The 13,864-nt window shown below is 32.9% G+C and overlaps 1 long non-coding RNA gene across 1 annotated transcript in view; it reads right to left on the reverse strand.

The window, feature by feature from the left end:
• Window positions 1-10,163: 10,163 nt before the first annotated feature.
• The window catches only part of LOC123574381 (uncharacterized), a 33,083-nt gene continuing 29,382 nt past the window's right edge, over window positions 10,164-13,864 (reverse strand). The window contains exon 5 of the long non-coding RNA XR_006699233.2: window positions 10,164-10,332. This is a non-coding gene — a long non-coding RNA (uncharacterized lncRNA). The remainder of the gene's footprint in view (window positions 10,333-13,864) is intronic.

Below are 13,864 nucleotides of genomic sequence, written 5' to 3' on the forward strand. Positions count from 1 at the left end.
TATAGGTAAAGGGAAAGTACAGATATAGAGATAGAGATATCCATTTTCTTCCCAGAAAAGATAACAAGACTACTATCAGAATCTATTTTATTCAATAAACCTTTATCTGTACCCTAATATATAGAAGGCATTGGTCAAGACCCTGTGATTATTTAGTTAAATACTACTACTCTGACCTCAAAAAATGTAAATAAAGCCTAGTAGATGAGATCAGGCTTATATACCTGTAAAATAAAGGCTGGGACGGCAAGGTCTAATATAATAAGTGCCATATAAATTCTATAGTTGAGATAATCCCATTGGATGAAGGGATTACTGGTTCTATTTCAAGGAACTGTTAAAGGCTTAATAATTGAACAGGCTATTTATTGAGCTTAAAATAGCCAAACACTTAACTCTAACACTATTTTATTAAATCTTTACTAGAAGGATCTAAAGTCCTTGAAATAACTTAGCTCTAATTAAATATACCAAATCCAGTTTCAGATTCTTTCACTGGGCCTTCATGTTGAAGGTGAATGTTCAATTGAAGGTTACTTTCAGTTCACCTTCTGAAGTCAGTACAAAAGGAAAATCAGTTGTGCTCTAATGTTTAGTGGCTTCTCTGCTTGCCTCTGAGGCATCGAAAGGCTGTGGATAATCAGCAGTCCTGTAGGGTTTTTGTTTTAAATCAGTCTGAGTAATCTTGATTTTTAAAAGGTAGAATAACTTCAAGAATGATGTAGAGGAAAAAAGCAAACATCTAAACCTGAAAAAATAATTTTTGATGTGTTCATTTCCCAATGTATTATGAAGTGAGAGGAAAGGAGAGATTATCTTCATCCTTTCCTAAGTGGAGTGCTTACCAGCCAAGTTCAGGGATTCATTCATGTGCATAAAATCACCGAATTGGCTATGCATTATTTCAGTTTTCTTAATGCAAATAAAAATGACACTCATTAAATAAGTCATTACTCTTCTCCACCATCTTATCTTATTTTTTCCTAGAGCAGGTATCACTTTTGTGAGGCTTATTTTGTCGGATATTTTTACATGTTTAGATTGAGTTTATGCATTTTTGGCAATAATATCACAGAAGGGATGTGTCCATTTCTGTGCATTGTATCAGGGGATGCAAAATGTCGTATGTCATTATAACTGGTGATATTAGCTTTGATAATGTGGTTGATGTCATGTATGACAGGTTTATCTACTGTAAAGTTACTGTTTTTGCATTCTGTATTGATAAATATCTTAGAGGAAGAAACTCTGACACTACACAAATATCCTATAATGTATCTCTTCTACAACTGTGCATAATTTCAGCATACAATCTTGCCACTAATAATTATTACTGTGCTGTTCTAATGAAAATGTTCTAATTTCATTTCTTCTACATTTATTAATTGGATTTATTCTACAAAGAATAACTACCCATTCTGCCACATTTATTTACTTACTCAATTATACATTTATATCAATTGGACACATGGATATTTACTTTATTCTGTGAGCTACAATACAATGCTACATTATTTTGTTGCTCAAACTGTTCTATAATGGTCATGGGAGCTCTTTCACAGAGTCCCCTCTGCCCTTTTAATGTGCCCTCATCTTTTTTATGAGCATTTCCTTACTTTTGATGCACAGGATGCTCTGGATTCATCTTGTATATTTCCTTTTCTTGACCTGGAATCAAACACTCCTCTTAAGCGCTCAAGTTCCTTGTAATGGAGAGTGCTATTAAAACACTAAGGTCTGAATACTTGGTGTGCTTTTATTGCTACTGGAGTAATATTGTTTCTAGGACTTCTCAACTCACAAAGCTTAGATTACACACAAATGCATAGAACATATTTATATATTTTCTCTAAATAGTTGTACAAATATTTAAAAACCATATATGTAGAATGATAGTTTCACTTATTAATCTAACAACTGCAGGTTTTATTCTAGCTGTTCCACTTCAGTCCTAGAATTTTTTTTCTCTGCCATTGAGAAACCAGAGTCTCAGTATATACAATGCATTTATTTATTTGTTCAACTTTACTAGTTTCAAATTTCCTAACCTGCATGCATTTGATTAAAATAATTTGCTAACTAGAGTGCAATATTTGTTTACTATTCTCTCTTAGTCTGTCTGTTCTGCTATAACAGAATGCCTGACACTGGATAATTCATAAAGAACAGAAATTTATTTTCTCACAGTTCTGGAGGCTGCAAAGTCCAAGATTCAGTCACTGACACATTTCAAGGGTCTTCTTGTTGCATCCTCTGCAGAGAAGAAACACTTTCCTCACATGGCAGAAAGCAAAAGGCAAAGAGGCCAATGGGGGCCCAAATACGGCTTTTCGTGACAATATTAATCCCACTCTGGAGGGTGGAACTATCACTTCCCAAAGGTCCCACCTTCTAACACTGCAGCCAAATTTCAACATGAGTTCTGGAGGGAACAAATGTTCAAACCAAAACAATTATTTTTATCTCTAACCTTACAATATTTAGTTAAAACACTGCTTTTCAAAGTAACTGTAGTTAGTTTTCTTTTCATGTTCTACTACACTGTATGTGGTTTTGTTGTTCATTTAGGTTCATAGGTCACAGTTTGTGTTTGATTTTGGGATCCCCCCACATACTGGTTATTTTTTATTTACATGCAGTAAAATTCACCTTTTGTAGTATGTAGCTTTATGGGTTTTGAGGAGTCATATATTCATAGTCCTGATACAGAACAGTCCCCCACACTAAAAATTCTCTTGTAGTTAACCACTCCATTTTTCCTAAATCTGACAACTGTTAGCCTGTTTTCAGTCTATAGTTTTCTTTTCCGTAATATCATATAAATAGAAACATACAATATGTAGACTGGGGGTTCTCAGTGAGAGACACATTTGTTCCCAAGGGGGTATTTGACAATGTCTGAAGACGTTTTTTGATTGGTAAGATTGGAGCGAGGGTTACTACTGACCTCTAGTGGGAAGAGGTTAGAGATGCCACTAAACCTCCTGCAATGCACAGGACAACCCCGGATAATAAAGAATTATCTGGCCCCAAATGTCAGTAATGCCCAAGTTGAGAAACCCTGACACACGTTTGTGGGTCCAGCTGCTTTCATTTAGCAGCCAGACTCAAAGAATCACTTAAAGATTTATCCATGTTGTTGTCAAATCAATAGTTGTTCAATCAATGGTTTCTAACTTCTTTTCTGACTAGTATTAACATTGTGAGCCATATCGCACATAGATTATCAATCCACTTACATGGGGAAGGATATCCTGTTGTTACCAGGTTTTGGCAATTATAAATTAGGCTGTTATAAACATTTATATGCAGGTTTTATGTGGACATAATTTCATTTGTCTTTGTCAGAAATGGGATTGTTTCTCCCAGTCTGTGTCTTATCTTTTTCTCCTCAAAATACTGTTTTAGATGAAAAAAAATTTTTTATAAGGTCCAAGTTTCTACGGATTGTGCTTTTGTTGTTGTATTTAAATACTCTTAGCTTAAACCAAGATCATACAATTTTCCTTATGGTTTATTGTTTTGTATTGTTTTTCTGTATTTAATATTTGTCTTGTGATCATTTTGAGTCAAATTTGTAAGGTGTGTGGCTTGGGTCAAGGTTTATTTTTGTATATATAAACATCCAGTTGTTCAAGTTCCACTTGTTAAGAAGACTATCCTTTCCCTTTTGAACTGACTTTGTACATTTCTCAAAAAAACTCAATTGACTATATTGGGGTGGGTCTGTTTCTGGGCACTCTAATCCATTCTATCTAAAGGTCTGTCCTTTAGATAATATCATACTGTCTTAACCACTATAGCTTCATAGTAAGTCTTGACATCTAGTAATGTGAATCATCTAACTTTTTACTTATTTTTCAAAGTTGTTTTGGTTATTCTGTTTCTTTTTTCTTTCCATAAATTTTATAATCATCTTGTTAATGTATATATTTAAAGAAAAAATTCATTGGTATTTTGATTGGAATTGCATTTGATTTATAATTTAACTTTAAGAGAATTGAATTTTTAACAAAGTGAGTCTTTCAATCCATTAACACAGTATATCTTTCCATTTATTTTGATCTTATTTGATTTCTTTTATCCATATAATTTTCTGCATACAGAAATATGTATGTATGCATTGAATATATACATATCTCATTATTTGTTTTATTGATTCATTCTTATCTTTTAAGTAACTATGGTTCATTGCTGGTATGCAGAAATACAATTGATTTTCTGCAGAGTGACATTTTATCTTTAGATCTTTTTGAACTCACGTATTAGTTCTAGAAGCTTTTTAAAGAGTCTATGGGATTTTCTATGGGATCAGTCATGTTTGTAAAGAAAGACATTATTATTTCTTTCCCTTCAATCTGTACACAATTTTTATTCTTGCTTTATTACACTAAGATTTCCAGTATGATATTGACTTGGCTTGTTTCCAATCTTAGCACAAAGCATCCATTGTTTATATCATTAAGCATAATGTAAGTTAAATGTTTTTGTATCTATTTCTTATTGAGTGAAAGAAGTTTTTATTCCCAGTGTTCTAAGATTTTTCCACAATCTATTCAATATCTATTCTTCAATAAATAGATACTGAATTTTGTCAAATCCAGTTTCTGCATCTAGAGTTAATCACATGATTCCTCTTTTTAAATATGATTTTAATATTGTTAATTTTATCGATCAATTCTTGCATGTTGAACCAGTTTGGTATTGTTGTGATAGACCAGCTTTGGCTAGAATATGCTATTACTTTTATATTATGTTTTACTATTAATTTGCTAAAATATTTTGTCAGGATTTTTGCATCTCTGTTTATGAGAGATATTGGAATGCAGTTTTCTTGTAATGATTTTTTTCCAGTTTTGACATTACAGTAGTGTTGGGTTCATGTAATGTATTTTTATTTTGTTCAAGTTTCTGAAAGAGATTATGTAGAAATGGTATTATTTTTCCTTTAATGTTCCGTAAAGTTCACCAGTAAACCCTCCAGTGTCTAGGAAATTTTTTTAAAATAAGTTTTTCACTGGGTGAAACCCCGTCTCTAACAAAAATACAAAAACAAATAGCTGGGCGTGGTGGTGGGCGCCTGTAGTCCCAGCTACTTGGGAGGCTGAGGCAGGAGAATGGCATGAACCCACGAGGCGAAGCTTGCAGTGAGCCGAGATCACACCACTGCACTCCAGCCTGGGCAACAGAGTGAGACTCCATCTCAAAATAAATAAATAAATAAATAAATAAATAAATAAATAACTTTTTCACCGAAAATTCTGCAGCCACCAGGCTCACCATTCCACTCTACCAATTTGTCAACTATCCTTGCTGAATTCTCCTTATTGTTGTTGTCCGGTATCTGTACTAGTTAAGCAAAGTTTCAAATCCTGACTCTCCCTGGAGGTACCTGTTTCTCCCTAGACATTAGGTTAGTAGATTAGCCTGTGATGGTCTCTCTCTAATGACTGCAAATCAGAACTACAATAAAACACCATCTCATACCATTCAGAATTGCTATCATTAAAATGTCAAAAAATAACATGCTGTGAAGTTGTGGAGAAAAAAAGAGTGCTTACACACTACTGGTGGGACTGTAAATCAGTTCAGCCATTGCAGAAAGCAGTTTGACAATTTCTCATAGAACTCAAAGCAGAATCACCGTTTGACTCAGCAATCCCATGATTGGGTATATACCCAAAGGAATATACATTGTTCTACCATAAAGACATGTGCACGTGTATGTTCACTGCAGCACTGTTCACAGTAGCAAAGACATAGAATCAACCTATATGCCAGTCAATGGTAGACAGGATGAAGAAAATGTGGTACAAATGCACCATGGAATACTATATAGCCATAAAAAAGAGTGAGATTATGTCCTTTGCAGTAACATGGACCGAGCTGGAGGCAATTATCCTAAGTGAACCAACACAGGAACAGAAGGCCAAATATCACATGTTCTCACTTATAAATGGGAGCTAAATATTGAGTACAGATAATCACAAAGAAAGGAACAGACACTGGGGCCTACTTGAGGGTGGAGAGAGGGAGGAGAGTGAAGATCAAAATACTACCTATTGGGTAGCGTAGGTAGCATATCTACCTATGCTTATCTCCTGGGTGGTGAAATAATCTATACAGCAAACCTCTGTGACATGCAATTTACCTATATAACAAACCTGCATGTGTACCCCTGCACCTAAAAGTTCTAAATAAATAAATAAATAAATAATTCAGAAAGAAAAAGAAAAGCTATGGATTTGGAGTTTTTGTAGATTTTTCTTGGGAGAATAACATTCTTTCCAGCATTTTACATCACTGAATAGAAGTTGGAAATCGCTTGAAGTGTTAAATTTTTAGTAACACATATTATTTAATTTCTAGAATATTTTTATTCCTTATCTATTTAGATAGTTGAAGCATTATATAATGTTTCAAACACTGTTCTATTATTACTGTGATTCTAGTCATCTGTTTTGCATCTGTTGACCTTCTCCTGTGAGTACCTGGTAGTGTTGGTAGTTTGTCATCTTGTGTGATCTGTAATTTTCAACATGAACACATCTTCTGGTCTTTTGTGTTCTTTTCTTTTTCTTTATTCCCACATCTGTACACTGAATTGTGGGAATTACCTGCAGAGCAATTTTCTGTTTGCCTCTGAAGGAACTCTGATGATTAAATTAGACAACACTCTTGCATTTAGTGCTAACCTGGGATTTTTATTACTCATAAGTGAACTTTGCTTTTATTTTTCTACTCACAACTCTTGATGCTTCCACAGGCTTCCTTACTTTTTTCTTCCGTTACTTAGCAATTTTTCTTGGCCAAGTTTCACTGATAAAAATCTTTTGAGACTTCCAGTTTTGCAGAGGATTTGAACATCCTCCTCCCAGAAGTTCTAAATTACAACTCCGTTTGCATAATCTGAGGCACTTATCTTTTCTGGCATTAGTTTACACTTTCCATGTTGGCTTGTCAGAAATTATACCATACATAGTTTATGTACCTCTCCAAATTCAATTCACTATGATTTTCTACTTAATTGTAATGATGACCTTCCAGGAAAGTCAGCTTACAAAAAGGTTACTGTTGCTAGTGATATGTGTCCCAGCATCATAATTAATAAGTTTGACTTGTGTCTAATTAAGAAATTAGTGGATGCTGCACTTGATCAGTTTGGGGGAAGCTGTTCATTATAAGTATTGTGATGAAGAGTAGCTGTTTATTCCCTAGTAAATATAGGCTAAGGATTTTTTTAAATTGTGTGTCCAGTATTTGTAACTGTTTATATTAGGTAAGACAGATCTTTTCATATAGCAGCTTAGTCTATTATGTAAAATAATTCTCCAAAAACCCACAGTTAATCTATATGATAACCCATTCAGCATTTGCCTGAAATCAGTGTCAAACTTGATGATCTAAATACTTTTCAAAATCATCTTTTGAAAGTGGGAAGAGAGATTTCTGAAAAACGTGGGCTCTGAAGCCAAGCTTCCTGAACTTGGAGCCCATCTCTAATGCTCAAAAGATGTAGGTACTTGAATGATTCGAACCTTTCTCTGCTAGTTTTCCTCCTCTGTTGAGAAGAATAAATGAAATAATATAGGTAAAATACAAATTAATATTGGCTGTTTCACCCCTCTCCAATGTCGGTCTCCCTCTCAACTTATGTATGTGTACAAAGAGGGTGACCTTATGTATGTGAATATATTTACAAGTATGTGTTTACATTTGTATAGATGTTTATATATACACATACTTATAAAGCACAATATATATTATATATATGTTTATATACATATATATCATTAACATCAGCAAGATTATTTCCATGACCTCACTTACAAATGTCTTCAATAAACTGCACAAGACACTTGAGCTCATTTATAATAACTAGGAGGTCTTTTACTACTTCATCCATCAGTCTTGGGCTTCCATTTCTTTTTAGCAATATTTGTTTACCTTTCTAGGTTGACAATCATTTTCTGTTAAAGAAAAACTCATACAAAATATGTAAAGTGTTTTCACACGCGCTCTGTTGTCTATATGTATTTGGCTAAAGCCAACCTGCTTCTTCCTTCTTCAAACGTTCTTTGTTACCATGGAGTTTTCAAACAACTCAGTTTGTGCCTGGATTTCACTGAAGATAAAGACAAGTTTCTACATTGATAATGTAAAATGCATCAACTCTTTAAGCCTGATTTAATGAAAAAGGCATTGAAATGGAAGCTAAGCCTTCAGATTTATTATTCAGGCTCTATTTTTTCCTCTTTATATAACCTTTGAGAAATCACATAACTTAAGACCTACCATGAAAACATATGGGGTTGGTGTTGGAGATAAATGAGAGTGTTCTTTATATATACTTAGCCTTAATTTTTGATAGAGTGAGAAGTATATTTTTATTTCAAATTATGTCATAATACTGAAATGTTCATAGGTTAACATGAATAAACTTCCCCATTAATAAATATTAACAATTATGTTTTGCTTCTAATAAAATAAAAAGAATATTACAGAAAAAATTTAAATCACCCTTTTCTATTCTCAAATATTTTAGGTTTTTTTCTCATAAAAAACAATTTCATGCTCTTTAATGTAGACATTTTTATAGGCATATCTAAATATTTTTTAATGTACATTTTATACCCATCATTTTCCCATGTGCTCTTCACTCAACATTAAGATTTTTAAATCTGTTTTTATATATACACTGCTTAGTTTTCATTAATAATCTGTGTATGAATAGACTATAATTTGTATACCACTTCATCATTTGATAGAAATAAATATTGTTTTTACTTTTTATAATTGCACAAATTTTTTTCAAAAAGCAGTTTTTTGTTCAAATGCCCAACGTTACTTATATTTAGTGGTGACATTAAAATAAATGGTAGAAAAATGATTTCTAGTAAGAGAGAAATCTGTATCACCTCTAGAAACTATCTCTACACTGAATAAAGCAAATTAAATTGCCTCACATTCCAAGTAGAGAAGTGCCACCTTTTCTTCTCTGCCAAATCTTCAGAAATACAATCAAAGATTTTATACATTGAAAACTCTCTACCAGGTCATTTGTAGATAATAGTCTCTTATTATAACTTTTTAGTTGTGCTTCCAGATGAGTTATTTAATTCATCAACATTTATTGAATACTGTATTTTTTTACTGATAGCAAAAAAGAAGTGCCCTTAAGAAGTATGTATTAATCAACTACTGCAGAATATGTGTTACATATTAGAATGCGTAGGAAGAAATGAAAACTTCAGGTGAAATGGTTATAGAAATCTTTGAGCAAGTGATTTGAGTCACACCTTCATATTTGGCTAAGAGAGGCAGAGAAGAATTGAATTTCCCAAAATATGTTAGTATATTGAAAATTTAAATCTGTAGATTGCAAGTTGGACTGTGCACAGAATTCAGAGCAGACTTTTCAGGAAGTGAAATGGAGGGAGACATACAGGCTGAATTTTATGCAAAGCTAAAAATCCTGAAGTCTAAGTTTTAGAGACAGAAAATGGGGAAAAACAGAGTATTTATAAAGGAAAATTGTATGATACAATTAGTGTTATATGGTGTGATGCATTTAATATATTTGATAGTGCCTAATCAACATAAAGATACGATTCTACACAAGTTTTTGTACTTTTTGCATTCTATTAGTTTTAGTTTCAATTGAAATGAACTGTAAAACAAATATATATTAATTGTATTTTAAATTAATGCTCTTGGGAATATTGATTTTTCCAGTTTAGACAATTTTAAAGTGTCTCTGGGTGTATGAATTGCTAAAATTTTCTATTTATTTAGATATCAGCATAGCATTTCAAACAAGAATTTCAGCTCATGTCAGAATAATAATAGTGAACAGCACAGGAGAGTTATTAAAGAATTTAAATACATTAAGTGTTTAATGTATTTAAATTCAGTACAGGTAAGATATTTTACTGATATTTACACTTTTAAAACCATCAGGAAGGAGGATCTTAATTAAAATTTATATTGACAATCCCATGTATTTTCTAATGTCAGGGTCTTAATCTACTACATTTAAATGCAGTGAACACAAATTATGTAGAAAAGAATAGTCTTTACTTCCATATTTATGACAGTATTTAATAGTAAAAAAGAAACCTTGGTACATGCTCTACAACACAATATGAAATATGTTTTTATAATTTTAGAATACATTGCTCTTGCTTATTATGTAGGTTAAAACTGCAGAAGCAAAGCAATATTGATTCACCTCCACGCTTCATGTATGTTATTAAAATGGGCTGGATGAATTTGATGTAATTTCTAATGTCTTCAAGAGTTGAGAGCTTCCATCTTTACCGCATAACATTCCTAAAAAAGAAAAATATCTGTTACTATAATTTAGAATTTTATAGTATGAATTTAAAATAAGCATGGTTCTTGGATGAATTAAAAAATAAAACATAAAAGCAGAGAAGTCATGTTACAGCATTTGTAAGTGTTCCCAAGTTCTTGATGATTGCCTCAGGGCTACAATGAGGGGTACAGTCAGTTCGCACCAGAAGAAAACAACACAGTAACCAAATGGGATTTCTGTATCTCTTATTTATTCAGCAGAACTGTGAGCTCATTAACCGATATCTCCTTTCCGGTCTCCAGGTGGACATTATCTATGATTCCCTTAGCTATCATTCAGCTTTTCTTATATAACAAAAAAGCCCCAAATGCCTTAAAGCCACAAGATGTAAAGCCACAAGCATTTGTTTAGTTCATAATTCTACAGGTAAACAATTTGGTCTGGGCAGTTCTTCTCATTTTAGTGTCTGAAGTCAGCTGCTGGGGCTCACTTTCATCACATTCTATAACCAAAGAAAGTCACTGGGACTTTCCAGAGTCAAGGAGATGGAGGGATAGTCTCCACCTCTTGTTGGGAGGACCTGGAAAGTCACATTGCAAAGTGCATGAATATTGTGAGGGAGAAAAGCTATTTCTACAATCTATCACACTTTCATTGCTCTTAATATAGCGTTATACTCTCCTCCAAGGACCACACAAGCAAGCCAGACAACCGATGTTTTCACATATATGTATGAATGTCTATACACATATAATTTGCATATGCTTTTTTACATTTCATATAAATGATATTAGTATAAATTGTTATTAACTTTGTTCTATTAATTCAGTATTATTTTTGATTGCCATGAATATAACTATAAATGCAATGATTTACCTTTGATTAGAATATTTTATTGCATGACTGTATATGCAAATATAAATACATAACACATCACTATCATTTACCATATTTATGGCCTTTGAGTGTTTCTAGATTTTAATTATTCCCCAAAATGTAACAATCAACACCCATCCAAATATCTTGTTTGTATATATATGTGTGTGTGTGTGTGTATATATACACACAAGACTTTTATCAGGCAATATACTTAGAATTAGAATTCTAATGGGAAATTTACCTTTTCAATTTTATCATATAAGTTAAACACAAATTTCTTTCCAAAGTGACAGTATTAATTTGCAACCCCAGCGAGAGTATATTAGAGCTTCTATTTCCGGTGTTCTAGCCAATACTAAATACCATCACGATGTGAATTTACAAATGAAAAATATCTTATTATTGAAACAATAATAAGGTATAAATTGTTACTTTCCCATATAATACTACATTCTCTCAAAAATTCTGATATTCGTCCAAGAGAAATTGAGTTGAAAAGTTTTCTGAATAACACAGAATGGTAGTATTCACCACAACTGTCTTTGAGAGTTTCTGTGGACTCTACATTAAGTGTTTCTCAACTCTCCCATTAGCAACCACTTAGACTGCTAATGAGTCCTAGTATTTCCCTATGATTCCCCTCAATTCTAATGGGCACTTGGTTGGACACAGGCCGGGAAATGCTTTAGGATCGTTAGCTAAAAAATGCCTACTCTATTGTCTTCTCATAAGTTTAATTTCTCTTTTGATGCCAACCTCAGTGGGTACATTCCTCCAGCCTTCCTCAATTTTTGTGGAAAGACATAAATTAGCAAAAGTTCTAGAGAACTCCTTGGATTGAACTAGGTCTAAAGACTTTTCTAAGTCTTAAAAATTATCATATATAAACTAATTACTCATTTAAAGCAGAAAATATGAATATAACTTAAAAACTATATATCAAGTACATGCAAGGAAAGTGAAAAAATCTGTCAGTCATGCAAATGTCGTTCAAAAGTTATAAACATCTAGATGTTTACACATTTTAGACAATGTAATACATATTTTGAAGAATGGTTTATGTTCATGTAATTGTAAATTTCTAGTCCACTCAGGTCTGATAAATTAAGGTTTAGGTATATATATTGGGGTAGTTAGCTCTTGTCTGAATGCCATTTTAGTCGAATACTATAGTGGGACTTTATAAGCAAAAGATTATTTAAACAATAAAATAGTTATTTACTTAATAAATACTAATAATAATGCATTATTTGCTAGGGAATGTACTAAGAATGCAAAGATAAATAATTTCATGAGGATCTTACAAATGAAAACAAACATGTACAGCAAACATATGTCTGTATATATTGTGATATGTATCACATTATAAATATATAAAATACAGTAAGAATAGTGCTAAGAATATAAATTACAAAAAGATATGTATATGTGCTTGTGTGTGTGTGACAAACTAAAAATAAAATTCTAAAACCCCCAACTGACTGAACTGGCCATCTTTTGGCCATGGACACCCCAGAGTAACCTTGAAAATTAAGTCATTGGCTGTGATAGGAAGGGATAGGAGGTTGAACATGCCTGTTTATGCATTCCTATCCCTCGCCAACTGCTATTAGTCTTTCTTCCCTAAGGGCTAAACAGAAACCGGCCCTTTTAAGAAATGTCACCACTGATACCAACCAACTACCTGATGCTGCTACCCCTCTTTTTTTTGCCTGATAAGAGGCCACTCAACACAGAGAGTTTCCAGACAGTCTATGGAGAATGCAGAGTAAGAGTTTTCATGTCCTCTGATTTACTGTTTGACAACAGAGGGCTAGAAACTCCACCTTTGAGACATAGTAACCCTAACATTTTTTTGTACATAGGACCCACGGAGAGTCATGAAGCTCAGTTGCACACCTTTCCTAACTATGATTCCACATACAACTTACTAAAAACTTATATTTGGCCACCTCATTCAGCATCAATTCCTGTTACCTTCCCTTTGCTCCTCCCTCAGAGTATCTGTTTCTAGCTTCTACTGGAGACTATGCATCCCAGCCTGTCAGAGTGGCCACCCTGCAGGCTGTAACCCTTTATAAGAAATGAAGTATCTTCTTTTCCTTATCTAAATTTATAAATTATATTTTTTAAGTTAACAGTATATTTATTCAATAATTTAAATTAAGTCTATATGACAGATTATAAATATTATCCACCATTGTTCAGTTCAGATATTTGGTTGCAAGATGAACTATAGCTGCTTCCAAGAAATCTGTAGAATGAGACTTACAAACCCACAGGAACGAAAATAATAGCAGAGAAACTACTGCACTGATTTCATTGCAGAAACAGATTTATTTTCAAGGCTTAATCACGGAGACAAATGAATGTTAACTAAATTCATTCTCTTAGTAACTCCACAAATTTAAATTTCAGGGAAGCAATATTCAATTTACCAATGGAGTACAGAAAATCTAATAGAGTATCACAAGATGATAACCAGCAAGAAAAATGTCTTATTCCCAAGGAACTTGAATTCTCTTGGGAAGAATGCATGCATGCAAGAAGGCCAAGAAACAACACTGACCACTAAAAGCATTGCATCTAAAAGATACCTTTTATGGACTAAATTTACATGCCCCTACCCTTAAATTAGTATGTTGAAATCCTGACTCAAAATGTTAG

This window comes from Macaca fascicularis, chromosome 7, assembly GCF_037993035.2.
Source record: "Macaca fascicularis isolate 582-1 chromosome 7, T2T-MFA8v1.1".
Lineage (NCBI taxonomy): Eukaryota > Metazoa > Chordata > Mammalia > Primates > Cercopithecidae > Macaca > Macaca fascicularis.